Below are 20802 nucleotides of genomic sequence, written 5' to 3' on the forward strand. Positions count from 1 at the left end.
TACCTCTCCCAATTTTGTGTCTGTGGTGAACTTCCCCAGGGTTCAATCTGGAACTGGGGTAGTGCTGAGCCCTCTATCTCCCCAGCCTGGGCTCCCTCTCCCACTGTGATGCTGTGACAAGCTGCAGACCCCTCCAGGTCCTGCACTCACACAGCCTTATACAAACAGGGACACACCCAGCTGCAATTACATGAATGCTTCTCCTAGCCACTCATGAACTAACAACAGAGAGGTTCCAGCCAACTTCCCCCAGCACCTCAGCCTAGGACTCCAGATCTGTACTGTCCTACCCCTGGTCAGAAGCCTAACCAGTGTAAGTTATTACCCAGTCTGCCCCTTCCTCAACGTGGAGAGGACAATACACCAGCCCCCGTTCCTGAGCAGATTTCTTTTACACTTCAAACACCACACTGTTTTTAGGTAAAAAATGTAAAACAGGTTTATTAACTACAGAAAGATGAATTTTAAGCGATTATAAGTAATAGCATACAGATCAAAGTTGATTACCATAAGAAATAAAATGTAAGTTCTATACTCTAGACAGGATTTGAATCAAGAAGTGTCTCACTCTGATGGTATAAACAGTCCATCAATCTTCCATACACAGGCTGGGATTACTTCTTTCCCACCTGGGACTACATTACCAGTTCAGTCTTTGTTCCTAAGGTGTTTCCAGGTGTTTAGTTGTGTGGGGAGTGAGGCCCAGTGATGATGTCGCTTCCCCCTTTTATAGCTTCTTCCAGCTTGCTGGAAAGATCTTTTGCTGTGACATGATTCAAGCAGTCTCCATTGTATATGTTATCTCTGAGAGATTTCCATTGTACACAGTTCTTGGGGTAATCCTTGTGAGTATGTGTATTTCCCTCAATGGGCTATCAATGCTGTTTGGCCTTTTTGTTGTTGTACCTGAAAGGCTGGTTTTAGGTGTTTTTAACCTCACAACGTATTTCAGTAACAAACACATAGCAAAACTTCATAACACCAGATACAACAGCAAAAACAATCCAACAGGATATGAATATACAACAGACCAAGACTTGTAAAATGATACCACACAAAAGCATACTTTATACAAAATATATATCACCATGGTACATATGGGGGTGCCAGAGTGTTGCTTTGGGGTACAGAATGTCAAAATGTCATCTGCAAACTCTAACAGTGATGAATTTGTGTTTTCTTTCAGGTTATTAATAAAAATGCTAAATAGTGTAAGGCCCACAACCAATCCCCATGGGACTCCACTAGACACACACACACACACACTCATTCAATGATGATTCCCCATTTACAGCTACATTTTGAGACCTATCAGTTAGCCATCTATTAATCCATTTAATGTTAATTTTATATTGTTCTATTTTTTGTCATGCGTTCCCAAGTCAAATACCTTCAAGAAGTCTATTACATCAACACTATTTACCTTCATCAACCAAATTTGTAATCTCATCACAATGATATAAAGTTAGTTTGGCAGTATTTATTTTCCATAAACCCATGTTGATTAACATTAATTATATTACCCTCCTTTAATTCTTTATTAATTGAGTCCTGTATCAGCCTCTCCATTATCTTGGCCAGGATTGATGTCAGACTGACAGGCCTATAATCACCCAGGGGATCTCATTTACCCTCTTTACATATTCGCACAACATCAGCTTTTTTCCAGTCTTCTGGAACATGTCTGGTGTTGCAAGACTTATTGAAAATCAGCATTATTGAGTGTTATACTAAGGGTTTTCTCCCGTCCAGCTCAGCTTCTCTTTCTGAAGGAAAGTGATAGAGCCCAGCCCTGCAGGCTTTGCTACACCTCTCAGATGATTAGTTCCATTGACTTCAGTGAAACTACTCATGAAAAACGTTGCAGGATGGGGAATGAAGTGCCCAAATTAACTTTTCCAGACTAGAAAATCTGTGTTCATGCTACTACATTAATATCTGATAGAGCCATTTTCTGGGAATTTGCCAGTTAGTCTGTTTTTCATCCATCTGTTGGACACAGGAGGTATGACAGATTCTTGATTTATGTTCTATGATCTATACACATAAAATCTCATGACACTTTTAGCAATAATATGGGTATTAAATCCAGTGTTCCCATTTGTTTTCCAGTGGGATACCGATTTTCACCCCAATCCCCTTTGTAGCTTCAGTGGAATAAAGTATTGTTCATTTCCTCTCCTAAAAACTGCATTGGCACTGAGTGGCTTGTGTATTCCACCCCACAGGTAATTCCATATCTATGACATATAACTATGTGTGTAGAGAATCAAAAGAATAAGGCACTTTGTAATTCTTCAGGATGTGAGGTGCTATATAAATACAAGATTTATAGTACAATTTAACAAATATCTATATTACTGTTTGATAATATCCCAACATATGAATGGAAAGTCAAGCCTAGGGTGAGATTCAGCAATTTTTTAAAAAAATGCTGCCTTATATCAATATAGTATGATGCATTTTACTGGTAAAAAGGATATACAACAATGGTTTTAGCCCTTAGCACTTTGTTTCTCCTCTGGTTGTTACTGTTACCCTAAATCCACATTTTACAATGCACATAATCTGATCATTGCTTACATTGCATAAACTGAGAGCTACAAATGGGCTGGTAGACTAAGGCAGAGAGAAACCTCACAATTGTAATTAACATTATAAAAGCAATCAACCAACTTCACTCTTCATTACTTTGTCTGTGGTTTAGTGAAAATATCAACACACTGTGGCAGCTAGCAGAATCCAGGGGTACTGAGATCTGGGTCATCCTCCAATTAGGATTAGGAGATTTAATCAATAGCAGCATTAGGATCTTGGGCAGGAGCACCTTTGGTGTTGAAGTGGATCCATTCAGGGATTCGAAAGAATTGATCAGGTCCCAGCAAAGTACAAATTCTGCATTACCAAATGAATCCTGTATTTCCAGCAGTGTGTACACACCACTGGGTGGCTATTCACCCGATCATTAAACTTCAAGTTTTAATGTAAATTCGGCCTGGTGTTTTGAAAAAATTCAAGGTTACTGTCTTTAGGCATAAGACTATTTATGTGACTAAACTCTGGTTTCCTAGAAAACGCCTTATCACAGATTCATTATCAGTTCAGAGTAGCAGCCGTGTTAGTCTGTATCCGCAAAAAGAACAGGAGTACTTGTGGCACCTTAGAGACTAACACATTTATTTGAGCATAAGCTAAGTGGGCTGTAGCCCACAAAAGCTTATGCTCAAATAAATGTGTTAGTCTCTAAGGTGCCACAAGTACTCCTGTTCTTATTACCAGTTCACTGCATGCTCATCCAGGAGGGCTCAGACTTTAAGGCCAGAAGGGACCATCATGATCTAGTCTGACCTCCTACACATTGCAGGCCACAGAACCTCACCCACCCACTCTTGTAACAGACTCACAACTGCTAGCTGAGTTACTGAAGTCCTCAAATCATGACTTAAAGACTTTAAGTTACAGACAATTCACCATTTACACTAGTTTAAACTTGCCAGTGATCCATGCTGCAGAGGAAGGCAAAAAACCCCAGCGAGCAAGCCCCTCCCCCAGACAGAAATGACTCTGGTAATTAGCAGGTATTAGGAGCACAACTATGAAACCCAGGTGACAGGCAAGTGGATGATATCACCTTGTACCATTTGGCAGTTTCCCCCGTAGGGCTATGCCTTTAAAGTTCAAATCACCTGCACCAATTTTCTTACTAGCGGTCAGCTAACCTCAAAAAGGCCATTTCAGACAAGCCCCCCAACTCCTTGGGGGGGGGGGTAATCCAGACAGTTGTAGCCTCCTCTATAAGTGCCCCAAGGCTTGGCCCTCCCAGCCCCTGACCCTGTCACCTTCCAAGAGCTTTGTGAGGGGCTTTGCTAGTAGGAGCGTGATAGGAAGTCTCTACGCTGCCCTGGGTTAGCGGGTTAGCATTTCGCAGAGCCTGCCAGGAAGAAGAGCGGAGAACTGGGGCGCACTTTCCTGGAGCGGGGCAGCGAGAGGAAACCGGGGGAGAGGTGGAGGCGGTGGGGAAGGGGAGCTGCCCTGTTGCACCGCGCGCCTGAAACCCCACGCTCCGGGCGCCTGTGAGCGGCTCCCCTGCTGGGGCTGCCCCTGCAGCGCGTGGCGCGAATGGCAGCGCGGCGAGCCAAGGCCATGGAGCACCGCGCGCGGCGTTCCACGGGGACTCCCCGGCCGCCGCAGCCGCTTGGCCCAGCCGCGCTGAGGGCAGGAGCCGCCGCCAAGGGCCCACGCGGGCGGGGCGGGGAGCTGTTCACTGCCGTCTCGGATTCCCACAGCCGGCCAGGAGCTATGCAGAGTCCGCAGCCCCGCGCTATAAATAGCTCCCGCCCGGCCGAGCTGTCAGATTCCCCTGGCGGAGCGGGACCCCTGGCCGCGGATTAAAATACCGCGGTAAAAATAAAGTAGTCGGGCGGCGCCGCGGCAGGTCCTAGCGCCAGCGGGCGGGAGCCGCTGCCCTGGCGAGACCCCACAGCGCGCCCCCAGCCCTCCCTCCAGTTTAGCGCCGAGCAAGGGCGCCAGGGCCCCTCCCGCCGCAGCCCGCCCCTGTGCCAAGGGGCCGGAGTCCAGGTGCTTGTCTGCAGGGAGCGGTTCCTATTGGTTACAGGACCTGGTCAGATTTTCCACTTGGGCCAAGGGGCCGCTGCGGCGAGCGAGCCGGGCAGCGCAGGTGTGGTGGGAAAAGCCCGGGTGGGACAAGCGCGCGGCTGCCTCCCGTGTCTGTTCCCTCAGTGCCCCGCTTGGGCAGGCGCAGCGCCACTGGCTCCGCTGGCGTTACGGGGAGTCTCCTGTGCGTGTCCCAAGGCCTTGGGGGAGCGAAGTAAGTGCCCAGCGCTTGGGACGCCTGTTAGCTCCGCACAGCTGAGGGAGAGGGAGCTGGGTTCCATCCCGTGCGTTAGCACCGGGCGGCTTGGTAAGGGCCCGTCGCAGAACATTTCATACTGTGGGACTGTGCAGGAGACAGGGTTCGTTTTCGGTTCCCAGCTTGAGTTTGCAGAGCTGGAGCCGGAGGTTAGGAGGAAAACCTCCTTTTTACTTGTGGACTGAAAGGTTTGAATATGGAGCCATTGTCAGATAAAAAACATATCAGAGAGACAAGGTGGGTGAGCGAATATCTTTTACTGGACGAACTTGGTGAGAGAGACAAGCTTTCCAGACACACATCGCTCTTAGTATACTGGTGGTGAACACATAATTCCTGTCCAAGTGTGATTGTTTTTCATTTAGATTTCTGATATACAAACATGAAAGAAACAGACACCCAAGCTCCAGGGTTTGCAAAGCCACCAAAAGTAGCACTTTTGTACTATTGAACCAGGAAGGGCACCTAAGCTTTTGTCCACCCAATTTTCAGAGGAAAGGGGTAGGAAAGATGACCACTCTCAAGGTGAAGGCACAAACACAGTCTTCTCACACTTAACAGTTGCTTGATTCTTCAAGTTTCAGAGTAACAGCCATGTTAGTCTGTATTGGCAAAAAGAAAAGGAGTACTTGTGGCACCTTAGAGACTAACCAATTTATTTCAGCATAAGCTTTCGTGAGCTACAGCTCACTTCATCGGATGCATACTGGGGAAATCCCAGCCTCTCCCATCGGCTATCACATTTCCATAGCTGATGGGAGAGGCTGGGATTTCCCCAGTATGCATCCGATGAAGTGAGCTGTAGCTCAGGAAAGCTTATGCTGAAATAAATTGGTTAGTCTCTAAGGTGCCACAAGTACTCCTTTTCTTTTTTTGATTCTTCAAGGGTGTTTATTCATCTTTCCTTTTGTTTGGGATATTCCACCCTCTTGGGACCTCAGTGTCATGTTATCAGGTTTCATGGGGCCCCCTTTGAACTTTTAGTAGCCTGTTCTCTATACCAGTAGTTCTCAACCAGGGGTCTAGGGCCCCCTGGGAGGCCACAAGCAGGTTTCAGGGCTCCAAGCACGGCTGGTGTTAGACTTGCTAGGGCCCAGGGCAGCAAGCCAAAGCCCCACTGTGTAGGACTGTAGCCTGGGGCCCTGAGCTCCACCAACCCAGGCCAAAGCTGAAGTCTGAGCAACTTAGCTTCGTGGGGCCTCCTGGGGTGTAAGGCCCCAGGCAATTGCCCTGCTTGCTACCCCCTAATGCTGGCCCTGGCTTTTACATGCAGATAACCAGTAGTTGTGGCACAGCTGGGCTGTGGAGTTTTTATAGCATGTTGCGAGGAGGGCCTCAGAAAGAAAAAGGTTGAGAACCCCTGCTCTATACCACCTATTTGAAGGCTGCCTTTTAGTGGGTATACCTCTAGTTTTATGAATAGGAGAGAGCCAAATCCTCATTGTGGGTCCATCTTATGTAGTATTCCATCTGCAAAAGGTGATGCAAACAGAATGTCTTCACTGCAAAATTAACCTGGGTGACTGGCGCCCAGGTCTGAGATCCTGAGTTAGCCTCACCTGGGTGTGAGTGTTCAGACAGCAAAGCCCAAGCCTGTATTACAGTGTCCTCACAGTTTCTACAATCATCTGTGTGTGTGTTTGGGGGCATATCTCCTGGTTCTTTGTGTTGAGATGCTCTAGGAGTCTTTCCCTGGCAGTTGCAGGAGAACTTGTCTGTTCTTTGGAGGGAATTGTGGGAAAGGCATAGGAGGACTATCAGCATCAAAGTGATTTTGGCTACATCCTCACTGAAAAGTGGGCGAGTTCCAGCCTGAGTAAAATTAGAGCTCAGGTTCTAATCTGTACCCTGAGCAAGTAAGCTAGTCTGGGCTTAAACCACTTGCCAACTCCATTCTGGAAGAATCACTTACTGTAGAGTAAGGAACCATTCTTCTTCTTCGCTATTTGAGTTTCAATGATTATGTGTCACTGTAACCGTGCCTCAGTGGGTCACAACTGAGGATGCCAAATTCAGGATGATCTGCTGAAAAATAGGGCAGATACACCCCAAGACTGGTGGCTAATCCCCCATAGGATATACCAAACCAGCAACAAAAGTAAACTTCTGTTTGACCACGCTGGCTAACAAGAAAACATAAAGGCAGTTTCCTCAGCTAACAAGAAAACATAAAGGCAGTTTCCTCAGCCATTCCAGTTCTTATATCACCACCAAAAACATTGGATTCAGAGATGAGTGGTTCTTTACAACCAGTCTCATCAAATAATAGGTTCTTCTGATCGTAAAGGACCAGCCACACACCCAGGTCAATATAAAACTTAGATCTTACCCAAAAATCACGCTGATGCCAATCCTTTAGTATCTTAAATCTAAAGGTTTATTCATAAGAAAAAGAAAGAAAGAAAGGTGAGAGTTAAAATTGGTTAAAGGAATCAATTACATACAGTAACAGCAAAGTTCTTGGTTCAGGCTTGTAGCAGTGATGGAATAAACTGCTGTCTTAAGTCAAGTCTCTGGAGTACATCCACAGCTTGGATGGGTCATTCAGTCCTTTGTTCAGAGCTTCCGTTTGTAGCAAAGTTCCTCTAGAGGTAAGAAGCAGGATTGAAGACAAAATGGAGGTGTTTCCAGGGCCTTTTATAGCTTTTGCCATGTGGAGGGCATCGCATTGTTCTTACTGTGGAAAATTACAGCAACAAGATGGTGTTTGGAGTCACATGGGCAAGTCTCATGTTCATGCCCAATTTCGCTCCGTCATTGCAGGAAGCCATATTTAAATGACAGTCCACTCAGTGTAGATGGGTGTCTCCCATGGTCCATTGTCAACCAAGTGTTTCTTGATGAACCACTTAATTTGAATAATCCCTCCAAGATGTGCTGGCTATATACCTTGTGGGTGGTACCTCAGGAGCAACATTTGAAATCCAGGAATAGAGCCAATACTTATAATTTCAAATACAAAAATGATACATGCATACAGATAGCATAATCATAACCAGAAAATCATAACATTTCATAGACACCTCACTTGACAGCCTTTGTACAAGATTTCCTGCAAATGTATAACACTGGTTGCAACAATGATCTATATGGTCATATTTTAATCAGATAACATCATGGATCCACAGGATCTGTACCGTGCCCAGATGGTTTTCTTTTGCTTCCTCCTCATCATATGGTAGGGGTTTTATGTGGGCTGTTTGTAGATCCCAGGGAAAGTGTGAAAGGGAGGAAAAAATGTTTTCTATGGATGAAGTTCAAATCAGATAGTTTTTTACTTCCTGACTCAAGCCATAACAGCAGTAAGAGCTTTCTTTATTGAGAGACTGATTTGTTGAATTTTTCTGGAAACTTATATTGATGGACTTGTAAGCCTTGTAATGTCATTCAGGTGACTTTGGGCAGATATTTTTTCTCCTGGGGATCCTGTACCAACATTAAGACTTCGATATAATATCAAAGTGTCAATTAAAAAAAAAATTACAAGAACATAAGTGCATTATTAACCCATTTAACCTTGAGCTTCGTTTAGCAGCTCATTATTACCTGACTCATGAAACAGAAAATAGATTTGCTTGCTAGTCATCTCTTTTAATTACTTCTGTCAAGGTATCCTTATAGTTTAAAAATTTTCCTTTCCTTTCTTTCTTCCCCTTCCACTGAAGCAAAATGATCAAGGTCTAAATATTTCTGAATGGAGGATCATGGAATCCTAATGAAAAGTGAATTATTCACCTATCTCAGTTTTACAGTTAATGAGTTAGCAACATACGTGTCATTGTATGCTTCCATGTTCCTCTCTGGGAAGAGGCCTAAATATAATAGGGATTCTACTACCCTGAGCTAGTAAAACTATCACTTTGACTCTAAATAAGAGCCTTCCTTTTAGACAGCAGATGTTGCTACTGCCCATCCCATCCCCCATAGAACAATGTCTCATAATTCCCTCTAAAGAAAAATCAGTAGTGCAAAGCTAATATATCAAGTCAGAAAAGTCATACTTGAATCCTAAATTTTAATTTTGCATTAACAAAACTTTATGGCAGAGAGAGTAGTACTTACATAGTTTTCTTATTTCTTCTTCTTAAAAAAACCCACAAAGCATTAAGGGACAAATGCCCCAAAGATGATTTCTTCCTCTTCGTACAGTCTTCCACCTACCCTTCCTGACAAATGTTCAACCCATCTCTCCTTTGAGATGTTTGATTTCCCTTAAATTATTGTATTCATATAGCTAGCTGATGTGTTAGTCTAACATAGTCTAACATAGTCTAATATGTTTAAAGCTGTAATCCTAAGGGCAGAACGCAACTTGCTGTCTCTTCTTCCACTTCAAATTGTCCTAGCTGCACAAAGTGGAGGAGGGTCTCTGCTAATCTGTCTCTTGCCTGCTTCAAGTGGGGGAGTGTTAAGAAATCTCTGCTACTTTTTTTTGCCTGCAGCCTCTGTTTTCTTGTGTTAATAGCTCTACCACCTGCCTCTGCTCATCAAATTCTCAAGGAGCAGAAGCAGAAAAGTGACACGAATCTTGATAGTTTCACTGCTGTCTACATAAATTTGAGCGGTACTGTATTAGTGAAGCTGACTAAAGTCTTGTTAATATTACTCTGCATCTACGAGGCAAAAGTATGGGCAACAGGCAAGGAACTGGAGCTATCTCACGAGATTCAGGAAGACATGGCAATAATTTACAATCAGTTCTCATTTGAAAGCTTATCTTTGCAACCATAAGGCATAGGTAGTTTTTTAAATGGCATAACTTCCGCTTTAATTGATGACTTAGACTCCCACATTCATCAGGGAAACCTTTACACTCTGCTAGTGATGGGGTGAGTGGATTTTTCAAGCCCTACTAATAAGAAATATTGGAAGAGCTTCAAAGAGATAAAATAATAGCTATAATCTGGTGCATACAAAATTTCTACAGGCTCCTCTTTTCTTTTTATCCTTGGAGGTCTCCCATCCATATATTTATCTAGCCAAATCTTTATTGTTATCCCTCAGTATTACATCATGGAGATTTTTTTTTCCTTTTTAACCTTCAGAACATACAAGATCTTTAAGCATAAAAAGGGGAAAACTACTGTCTAAAATATATTCCCTTGAGTCTCCAATAAATCCTGATCACAAATGGACTCCAAAGATTTGGGTAGTCAGGACTTTTGTTAAACCTCTGCAGAACTCCAGCATTTTAGGTGTTCACATTCTCCTTTGACTTGTCTTAAAATTCACACAGTGCTTAAGAGCACTGTTTTCTGGAAGTCACTGATCGTGTTGTGTTGCATGCCTAATGTGTTCTTGAGCTGCTCTTTCATACCCATAGGGATGATCTTTGTTCTAGTTTTCCACAGCCATTCCACTTCATAGCAGCATTCTTCATACTTCACTATCTTCTCTTCTTGTTGCTTTTTGATGTTTCTGTCTGCTGGTATGGCAATATCAATTAACATGGTCTTAAAAAGAAAAGGAGTACTTGTGGCACCTTAGAGACTAACCAGTTTATTTGAGCATGAGCTTTCGTGAGCTACAGCTCACTTCATCGGATGCATAGCATATCGTGGAAACTGCAGAAGACATTATATACACACAGAGACCATGAAACAAAACTTCCTCCCACCTCACTCCCCCGCTGGCAACAGCTTATCTAAAGTGATCCTCAAGTAGAGCCATTTCCAGCACAAATCCAGGTTTTCTCACCCTTCCCCCCCCCCCGCCCCACACACATACAAATTCACTCTCCTGCTGGCAACAGCCCATCCCCCTTTGAAACCCCTCTTTATAATGCGCATGATAATCAAGGTGGGTCACCTCCAGCACTAATCCAGGTTTTCTCCCCGGGTGAGAAAACCTGGATTAGTGCTGGAGGTGACCCACCTTGATTATCATGCGCATTATAAAGAGGGGTTTCAAAGGGGGATGGGCTGTTGCCAGCAGGAGAGTGAATTTGTATGTGTGTGTGGGGGAGGGGGGGGAAGGGTGAGAAAACCTGGATTTGTGCTGGAAATGGCTCTACTTGAGGATCACTTTAGATAAGCTGTTGCCAGCGGGGGAGTGAGGTGGGAGGAAGTTTTGTTTCATGGTCTCTGTGTGTATATAATGTCTTCTGCAGTTTCCACGATATGCTATGCATCCGATGAAGTGAGCTGTAGCTCACGAAAGCTCATGCTCAAATAAACTGGTTAGTCTCTAAGGTGCCACAAGTACTCCTTTTCTTTTTACGAATACAGACTAACACGGCTGTTACTCTGAAACCTAACATGGTCTTGTTTATCTTCGTTTCTACAACAACTATGTCCGGCCCATTTGCCTGCACTGTTCAGTCTGTGACAGTTAGAAACATAGAACTGGAAGGGACCTCGAGAAGTCATCTAGTCCAGTCCCCTGCACTCAAGACAGGACTAAGAATTATCTAGACCACCCCTGACAGGTGTTTGTCCAACCTGCTCTTAAAAATCCCCAATGATGGAGATTCCACCACCTCCCTAGGCAATTTATTCCAGTGCTCAACCACTCTGACAGTTAGGTCTTCTGCAGTTTCCACGATATGCTATGCATCCGATGAAGTGAGCTGTAGCTCACGAAAGCTCATGCTCAAATAAACTGGTTAGTCTCTAAGGTGCCACAAGTACTCCTTTTCTTCTGACAGTTAGGAATTTTTTCCTAATGTCCAACCTAAACTGCCCTTGCTGCAATTTAAGCCCATTGCTTCTTGTCCTAACCTCTGAAGTTAAGAAGAACAGTTTTTCTCCCTCCTCCTTGTAACAACCTTGTAGGTACTTGAAAACTGTTGTTATGTCCCCTCTCAGTGTTCTCTTCTCCAGACTAAACAAACCCAGTTTTTTCAATCTTCCCTCACAGGTCATATTTTCTAGCAGGATGGATTTGATTTAAATCATGATTTAAATCACTAGTCAGGAAGACTCAATTTAATCATGGATTTCTACATAAAAGTGCATTCTTGTTGGTTGTTATAACCTTAATACATAATCTTCACAGCTCAGAGATAGATGTATGTTTCATTTTTAGAAGGTACACACTATACATTTTAAGTGATTTATTTTGAAAACTTTTCAGATTAGTTTTACACTATATCAGAAAATGAATGATTGATTATTTCATTTTCCAAAGGTAACTGAAGCAGATATTTATGAAGTCGTTGGGAGGTGAGGTAACTCCAATTCAACAGGTTAATCATAAATCTTTGGAGGATTTTCTTGCCACGCTGTATTAGGAGGAGAACATCAACAGACAGACATTTAAATTGTTTTATTTAACTAAAACAACAATGTTATATAGTCTGGATTTTTTCTTCAACAGCACATATATATTATTTTAACAAAACAAGCGTATGAATTTTTGAATTTAGTTAAACATTCAAGTTTTTAAAAATCAGGTTTGTATTTGTTAAAAGTGTTTTAGTAAAATAGTTAAATGAAATATTAAAAGAACAAAACAAAAACAAAAAACCAACAAAAATTAAATCGACTATGTCAGCCAAGTCAACATGAGAAACTTAAAATACTGGCTTCTGCAGCTAACTCAGTTGTGTTCACCTTCATTTTCCTGTTCATAATCTGGAAAAGAAAAACAAGCTTTCCTGCTTTTTCAGGTTCCAAACAATTTCTCAATTTCGAATGAATTAGTCCAAAGGAAGAAAATATTCTTTCTACACTGGCAGAAGAAGCTACTGCTGTTAAAAGTGAGATTATCACTTCAACAGTCTCTGAATCCAAGTGCTTAAGTGACTTCCACCCATTCACTGGTGTGCCTTGCTTTAAAACATCATCAGCAAACATATGTTTCTTGAATGGTTCACCCTTAGCTCTGAAGTTTATTATAGTTAGCATTATGGAGGGATGATTGCTGGATGTCCATGTCATCGCCAACTCCTCTTCTTCAGCAGTTAAGGTTTGACCCTCGTATCGAGTATTGAGAATATTTGCATGACAATGAGCTGGAGATATGCTTGTCCCATTCATTTTTTTTAATGCTTGTAATTTAACTCTGTCATTGCATATTTCTCTTTTTAAGATCTCACTCAGTTCCTTCCAAATTTCACCAGTGTCAGCAATAAAACAGCTATTTCCCTGCATTTTGTTCAAGGCTACAGAAATAGGCTTCAGGGTACTCAGCATGTGTTCAACATTTCTCTTAAGCCCAATGTTGAGAACTTTGGCTGTGACAGTGCCATCTATTTTTTCACAATTTTGTTCACAAACTGTCATCAGATTAGACCAGTTCTTGATATAGTGCTCAAAACAGTCCACTACTGAGTTCCATCGCATGTCTTGTGGGAGAGTTAGCTTGGTTCCTCCCACTTTTTTCAGAGCAGCTGCTGCAAAGTGGTTGTTACGGAAGTATTTTGCAATTTCAACATTATTCTTTATTTCTGGAACAGTGAAGTGTTTGGCTAGGAGATGCATCAAATGAGCACTGCAGCTACATGTTATTAGCTTGGGACTCTCTTCTATATAATTTCTTCTCATCTTGGATACATTTGCAGCATTGTCTGTGACCAAGCTGTGTACTAGACATTTGAATTTTTTTCACAGTTTGTTATAGCTTTTACTGCTATTTCTTGTAAGTATTCTGCTGTGTGTGCATTTCCTGATGGATCAGTTGTTTCTGTAAGGAAGACATTCCCTTCTTCTGTTGTCACACAAGCACATACAACAGGATCATTGTGGACATTGCTCCACCTATCAAGACTCAGGTTAACAATTTCACCCTCTGGACCTTTTGCACACTGCTCATTTTCTCTTTCATACACTTTATCCAGCAATTTGCCTGCAACATCTGCTCTGTTGGGTGGACTGTATCCTGGTCTTAATGACTGAACCATGTTAATGAAATGTGGGTTCTCAATCATATGGAAAGGAGAGTTTGTTGCATAAACAATCCAGGCAATTTTTTCATCAATTACCTCTTTTTGTAATCTGCTGGTTCTTATCACAAAGTTATCTGTGGTTGTTTTGGGATGATGGAGATTTTTTTTCTTTTTGCTACAGGTGATATACTGTGGCCATGTTACATACTTGATGTTACTGAAACACTATCACTGGCAGATAACTCTGAAACTATAGAAAATGATGGTGATCTTGAAGGTCGATAGTCTTCAGAATCCTGTATGTTGAGGATGGATTCCCCTAAACAAAATAAGTCAGTGCTCATTTAGTGTTATTCATTGCATTCACTGACACTCAGTACTACTTTAAAGGTGAAATTGTAAAAGGAAGATCTGCCTGTGATGTTGCACTCCATATGTTTTATGGAAATATGCTTTTGAGACTGACTGTGATGTAACTGGAATATGCTTTATGGAAAAGGCCTCTTGTAAGGTGTCATAACAAAGGTTATAAATTACTGAATATATTCCTCCTATTTGTATGCATGTATCATTCTTGTATCTGAAGCTAGAAATATGAAGTATAACTCTGAGGTCCTATTGTAATTATGCAAAGTATGGGCCATTAATAGTGGTTTAGAATCTTGATGGGTCCAGTCCTGTTGACTAGGACAATTGGTTGCAAATAGTTATTTACCTGCAAACTTTCCTGTGTACGTGTGGGCCGACCCAGGAAGAATGGAGACTAGGTGACATGTGACCATGTCACATGATACAGGAATCCATCTTAATCCTTGTACTTTTTCATTGATGCAGTGGGGGTGGGGACAAGCACAGACAAAAGATTCTTGCCTTTTGCCAAAGATATAAAAAGGGGTGGAGCAGGACAAAAGAGGCTGCCAGTCATGAGAAAACCCCTGCTTACCAACTGAGATGTCTGCTGGAACTAATAAGGACTGTACCAGAGGAAGGGATTGAGCCCAGATTAGGAAGGAGTCCAGTCTGTGAAAGAAGCTTATTGGAATATCTCTGAGGATGAGATATTACTGGTAATCAGTTTCTTAATGTATTAGGCTTAGACTTGTGTGTTTTTGCTTTATTTTGCTTGGTGACTTACTTTGTTCTGTCTGTTGTTACTTGAAACCACTTAAATCCTACTTTTTATACTTAATAAAATCACTTTTGTTTATTAATAAACCCAGAGTAAGTTATTAATACCTGGGGGAGCAAACAGCTGTGCATATCTCTCTATCAGTGCTATAGAGGGCGGACAGTTTATGAATTTACATTCTATAAGCTTTATACAGAGTAAAACAGATTTATTTGGGGTTTGGATCCCATTGAGAACTGGGTGTCTGGGTGCTGGAGACAGGTGACCTGGTGAGCTGTTTTCAGTTAAGGCTGCTGCTTTGGGGGCGTGGACCAGACCCTGTGTCTGTGTTGCAGCAGGCTAGCGGGTCTGGCTCAACAAGACAGGGTTCTGGAAGTCCCAAGCTGGCAGGGAAAACAGGCTCAGAGGTAATTTCAGCACATCAGATGACAGTCCCAAGGGGGTCTCTGTGACTGACCCCGTCACACTGCCTATTTCAGCTATTTATTTTTTAATCACAACTGCATCTAAAATGATGGTACCATAGAGTAACAACTATATTTTTTGCTCAAACATGAGAGAATTCAAGAATAGTCCAGAAGGAAGACAGGCAGCCCTTAAGAAAGAAGTATGAAATAAAAAAGTTCCTGCATGTTCAGACATGTTCCTTTCATCATCTTCAACACAGCTTCCTCCTGAGAAGGAACACTTCTCATGATGTTGTTTCGTTTGGGAAACCAGGCCTTGTATTTTTTTGTTGTACTGTTTGCATTTGCACACATGCCTGTCTTACCCATAGGTAGAGAAACTTCACTAAAATATTCTCAAACTGGGTCTCTTTTACAGCCTGCTGCCATTATAGGTTTTCCCTTCTAGTGAGAGAAAGGTATGGTAGATCTCAAATCAATGAAGGCTACACTCAAAGACCTCAAGAATTCTGGAATACGCTGCTCAAACAGTTTCACTTTTGTTTCTACTGCCTGTCCCTCCCTTCTTACATTCATCTCCAGACTTCTTCTCCTTGTCCAGTTCTATTCCGCCCCCAACACTCTTCTATTCATTGAACTTTTTGAAACTTTGCACTTTTAGAGAGAGGTAAGGGATTGACTCTGTGAACACAAATTTGCAGAGGGACAATAGGGTTGAAGTCTGTTATTTCTCATCTCTATCTCTTATTTAAAAACATTTTTGCTGTTAACAAGCATTTTATCTTTGAAGACACAAATCAACAGTTTGAGAACTGCAAAACTAAGCATCTCTGATGGTATCTTCTAGACTGAGCACTGAATCCCATTGGGTAGATAGAAAGATTAATCTAAATCTATACAGAAGCCCCTGGAACCCCATAAAATTGGGTCCTTAATCCATGAACTATTGGAACTCATTTACAAAACTTTTCTTAAACGTTATATGAATATATTGTCTCATATTCTAGAATTAGAATTTATAATCCCTATTCCATGATGAGATATCTTTGAGCTATAATGTATCTTAATTAAAAAACTATCTTTAGAAAGGTTTTTTCCTCAAAAAGCATTTTATCAAAAACATCTGATTTAAAAAAAAAATCTGTGTTTTTTTATTTTTATCCACTCTGTTTTCTAGACCTTTAATCATTTTTGTTGCTCTTCTCATGACTTTCTCCAATTTGTCCACATCTTTCCTGAAATGTGGCCCCCAGAACTGGACACACTACTTCAGTTGAGGCCTAATCAGCGAGGACTAGAGCGGAAGAATTACTTCTCATGTCTTGCTTACAACACTCCTGCTGATACATCCCAGAATGATGTTTGCTTTTTTTGCAACAGTGTTACACTGTTGACTCATATTTAGCTTGTTATCCACTATGATCCCCAGATCCCTTTCCGCAGTACTCCTTCCTAGGCAGTCATTTCCCATTTTGTATGTGTGCAACTGATTGTTCCTTCCTAGGTGGAGTACTTTCCATTTGTCCTTATTGAATTTCATCCTGTTTACTTCAGACCATTTCTCCAGTTCGTCCAGATCATTTTGAATTTTAATCCTATCCTCCAAAGCGCTTGCAACCCCTCCCAGCGTGGTATTGCCTGCAAACTTTATAAGTGTAATTTCTATGCCATTATCTAAATCATTGATGAATATATTGAACAGAACCGGACCCAGAACTGATCCCTGAGGGACCCCACCTGTTATGCCCTTCCAGCATGACTGTGAACCTGTAAAGAACCTGATAACTACTCTCTGGGAATGACTTTCTAACCAGTTATGCACCCACCTTATAGTAGCTCCATCTAGGTTGTATTTCCATAGTTTGTTTATGAGAAGGTCATGCGAGACCGTATCAAAAGCCTTACTAAAGTCAAGATATTCCACACTACCGGTTCCCCCCTATCCACAAGGCTTGTTACCCAGTCAAAGAAAGCTATCAGGTTGGTTTGACACGATTTGTTCTTGAGAAATCCATGCTGACTATTATTTATCACTTTATTATCTTCTAGGTGTTTATAAATTGATTTCTTAATTATTTGCTCCATTATTTTCTGGGTACAAAAGTTAAGCTGACTGGTCTGTAATCCCCCAGGTTGTCTTTATTTCCCTTTTTGGAGATGGACACTATATTTGCCCCTTTCCAGTCTTCCATGACTCTTCAGAGATAATTGCTAATGGCTCAGATATCTCTTCAGTGAGCTCCTTCGATATTCTAGGATGGATTTCATCAGGCCCTGATGATTTGAAGATCTCATAAAATCTTAGCCTCTTCATGTTCTATAGCATTTTCAATTCTGAGGTAATAATACTGTATGGTTTGTTTAAATCCATACTTCCCACAGAGGCTCCAGTTCAGACGCTTGGTGCCCTCATTGTGTCTGTTCATATATTTTCTCTCAGCCAAGCTCCTGTAGGCACTCAACACATGCTCCATCATCTCTTCCTTTTCAAAACACATTCTGCAGTTTGGGGAACAGTTCTGTTGGTCAATTGTGTTTCAACAGTAGTTAAGCCTGAAGAACTGCTCTTGTGCACTCATAATGAGGCTCTCTGTCTCTCTTTTTTTGAGGTATCTTTCTACAAGCCATGAGTTTGTTAATCTTCAATCATGAATGCATTTGATCTCTCTCCACCACTGTCTGTGCACTGATTTCTGCGTAAGTCTTTCAAGTCTTTCTTTGGTGATTTGCTTTCTCCTTTCTTGGACTGGGATGTATGCTCAACCATTGATTGTTACTGCAACCAGATGATCTTTTACTCTGGTTGACTCCTCGTATATTTTGATATTATATTCTTCATAGTCAGTTGTTTCCTCCACAGATAGCAGACCTTTTCAGATTGTCAAATGCATATCTTGTCCACGTGTTGATTAATATTCATTATTCTATAGGTAACATACAGAGAGGGGAAGTAAGTAAACTTACTTACCAATTCTGTGCTACAGAACTCCTCTATCTGACTTAAAGTATTTTCACAGATCATGAATTCATATTTGTGCAAGAGACTAGATTTTCTATGGGAAGCCTCTAAATACTAAGTGGAAATTATAATAGGATTCACTTTCTTTCCCTTCTTATGAATCCAGTACCAGTCTTTCTTATAAGACAGTTATGTATGTGCGCGCACACACACACATTTAGTAGTTTCAAAATTTCTTTTTACTGAGTAACTCTCCAAAGATGAAGTGTTACAGCACAGCAGTTTCAATGTACCCTAGCTAGACTAACATCACTAACTACAGATGTGTTATTTCCCTTTAAAATGAAGAATATAACCTGTGGTCTAAGCCCTAATTTTATATATATATAAAAATACCTTCCAAAATAAATACAGGGATTGGGACTTCTAACAATCTGAGATCTTCTGGTTTCACATAAGCTCACCCTGGATATTTTGACAATTAAATAAAGCATTTAGTTGTATTACATAACCAATTGTTTCAGCATCCACACAATTGAGCACAGACACAACTTTAAGAAAAACTTAAATTACTGTAGTTGTTAGGCTCACTCACTGTCTTTGGTTCAAAGATATAATACACCTCATGAAGACATTTGGCCTCCAGTGTACAAGTCTTCCTTCATGGTGTTTTCTTAGTCTCAATCTCACTGACTCCTGCAAAGAAACTGTATTGTGATCCAACCCACAGATTCAATTTGGGTTACCCTGTAAGCTCTGTCTTCTCCTTGAAGAGCTGGGCTGGATCTGACTGGTGCTCAAAATGGCTGCCAGTTTTGTACCTCTGACAGGACTCACTACTGATTGGCCAGGAGCCTCCAGCTTCTAACTAAGGGTGTTACTCCTGGGGGAATTCTGTGCCACTATGCAGTGCAGAATTTGTGCAAAATTAATGTTTTGCATAGAATTTCCTTTTTCCCTTGCAGAAATGAGCTGCAGAGCTGCTGGCTACCACTAGAGGTCGCTGGACCTGGCCAAGCCCAGTTCCCTAGTTTGTAAATAGAAAACAGTGCTGGGAAGAGGGGGAGGAGGAACTGGAGGGTTCCCAGCAGCTGCAGTTCCTGGCATGCTCCGAAGGAAGGAGGTGGTGTGCTGGAAACTCCATACAAGCCTGGGACCTAGCAACGGGCTGTCTCTCTCCCTCTGGATCCCTGGGCTCTGCGGGGATAGGGAGTGCGGGTGTTTGGACTGGGGGGTGCCCTGTGGCTGGGCTCTGGGGGTAGGGGTGCGGGTGTCTGACCCCCCAGATAGGCTCAGAGGAAGAGGGGGCAGAGAAACAAGAACTAGGGTTGTAGGGGCTTCTTTAACTCTCTACTCCTGGGGGAATTTTTTTGTTACCTGTATTGTTACAGACATAGTTGCTGACAGGTATTTTGAAATACATTTACCAAAATAATTGAAACTAGCATGATTATATAGTGTTAGTTTGACAAGTAAAATATGCAGATTTTTTCAGAATTTTAAAATATTGTGTGCAGAATTTTTTGGAGCAGAATTCCCCCAGGAGTAGGGTGTATGTGTGTTCATGCAAGAATGTCTTTCCTTAACGAAGCCTTCCATACCAGCTTCAGAACAGCTCCTGAGCATGGTTAACAACTTCCTGCACTCGGTCTAGTGTGCTGAAATAGCAACTATTTGTTTGCAGTCACTCAAGTCACTGCCACCTTGTCTGGGAATGTTTCCATATCAACTCAGAGCAAGTTGGAAGAGCAGCTATAATTACAGCAATAAGGTTTTTGGCTGAACACCAGGAAATAAGAAACAGAAAAGGGGGTCACATATGCATCACCAGGAGATTTCTTGTTTAGATGTCAATTTTTTTCTTTCCTCTTGATCAATCCAGCAGTCTACCGTACAACTAGTTACCGCCCACATATTAATGGCTTTGATCAAATTCTTCAAGTTGTTTTGTCCTTAGAGTGGTTTTTATTAACCTGTAGTAGTCTTTCTTTGACTTATGTTGAACTCAAACAGTTCCCTGATTCCAAGGTACTTGTAGGGGCCATGCTGAGAGATCTTGGATAGTATCTTCATTAACTTGTATGTTATCTGATTGTACAAGTTTGCCCCTCTTCTGACGCACATTTAGTCAAGCCAACTAGTAGCTTTATATCTTCACTAAACTTTTCTACATGTCATCAGTCTCTGTATCTCCTTTTGTGGTTGTCCATGTAGTTTCAGATCATTCATGTACAACAATTGGTTAACTGGTTGTTGCTCTTTGCTGATCTGCAATTTATATCCTTGAACATCCATGTCAGCAGCAACATTGCTATCCTGAAAAGCGTTGGTGATAAGGAATCCTCTTGAAAGATTTTCTTTTTCAATTTGGATCTCATCAGAGTCCCTTCCAGATAGAGTCAAGTAGGAAGGTGGGAAACTACAGCATGAGTCCACCCAATTTAGGCTTAGTCAATTTTCTCCTTTATTTATACATTTTCAGACTGAATTGTTGTCACTTATATTTTCTGGTTATAAACATATGACATACAATAAGACAGATAAGATGGAACAGGTAGGGGCCCAAATTACCACGTTCTGGGGTACTGGGAAGCTCTCCAAGATGGTTGT

The 20802-nt window shown here is 41.8% G+C and overlaps 1 protein-coding gene across 2 annotated transcripts in view; it reads left to right on the plus strand.

The window, feature by feature from the left end:
* Window positions 1-20802, plus strand: part of CORIN (corin, serine peptidase) — a 308207-nt gene that overhangs the window by 12564 nt on the left and 274841 nt on the right. The window contains exon 1 of one of the 2 annotated variants that reach the window (XM_043544404.1): window positions 4690-5107. The exons of the other annotated variant lie outside the window; for it this stretch is intronic. The gene's annotated coding sequence lies outside the window, so the exon portion shown is untranslated. Of the gene's footprint in view, window positions 1-4689; window positions 5108-20802 lie in introns of those variants that run through there. 2 annotated transcript variants of the gene reach the window in all.

Source organism: Chelonia mydas, chromosome 4 (genome assembly GCF_015237465.2).
Source record: "Chelonia mydas isolate rCheMyd1 chromosome 4, rCheMyd1.pri.v2, whole genome shotgun sequence".
Taxonomy (NCBI): Eukaryota; Metazoa; Chordata; order Testudines; family Cheloniidae; genus Chelonia; species Chelonia mydas.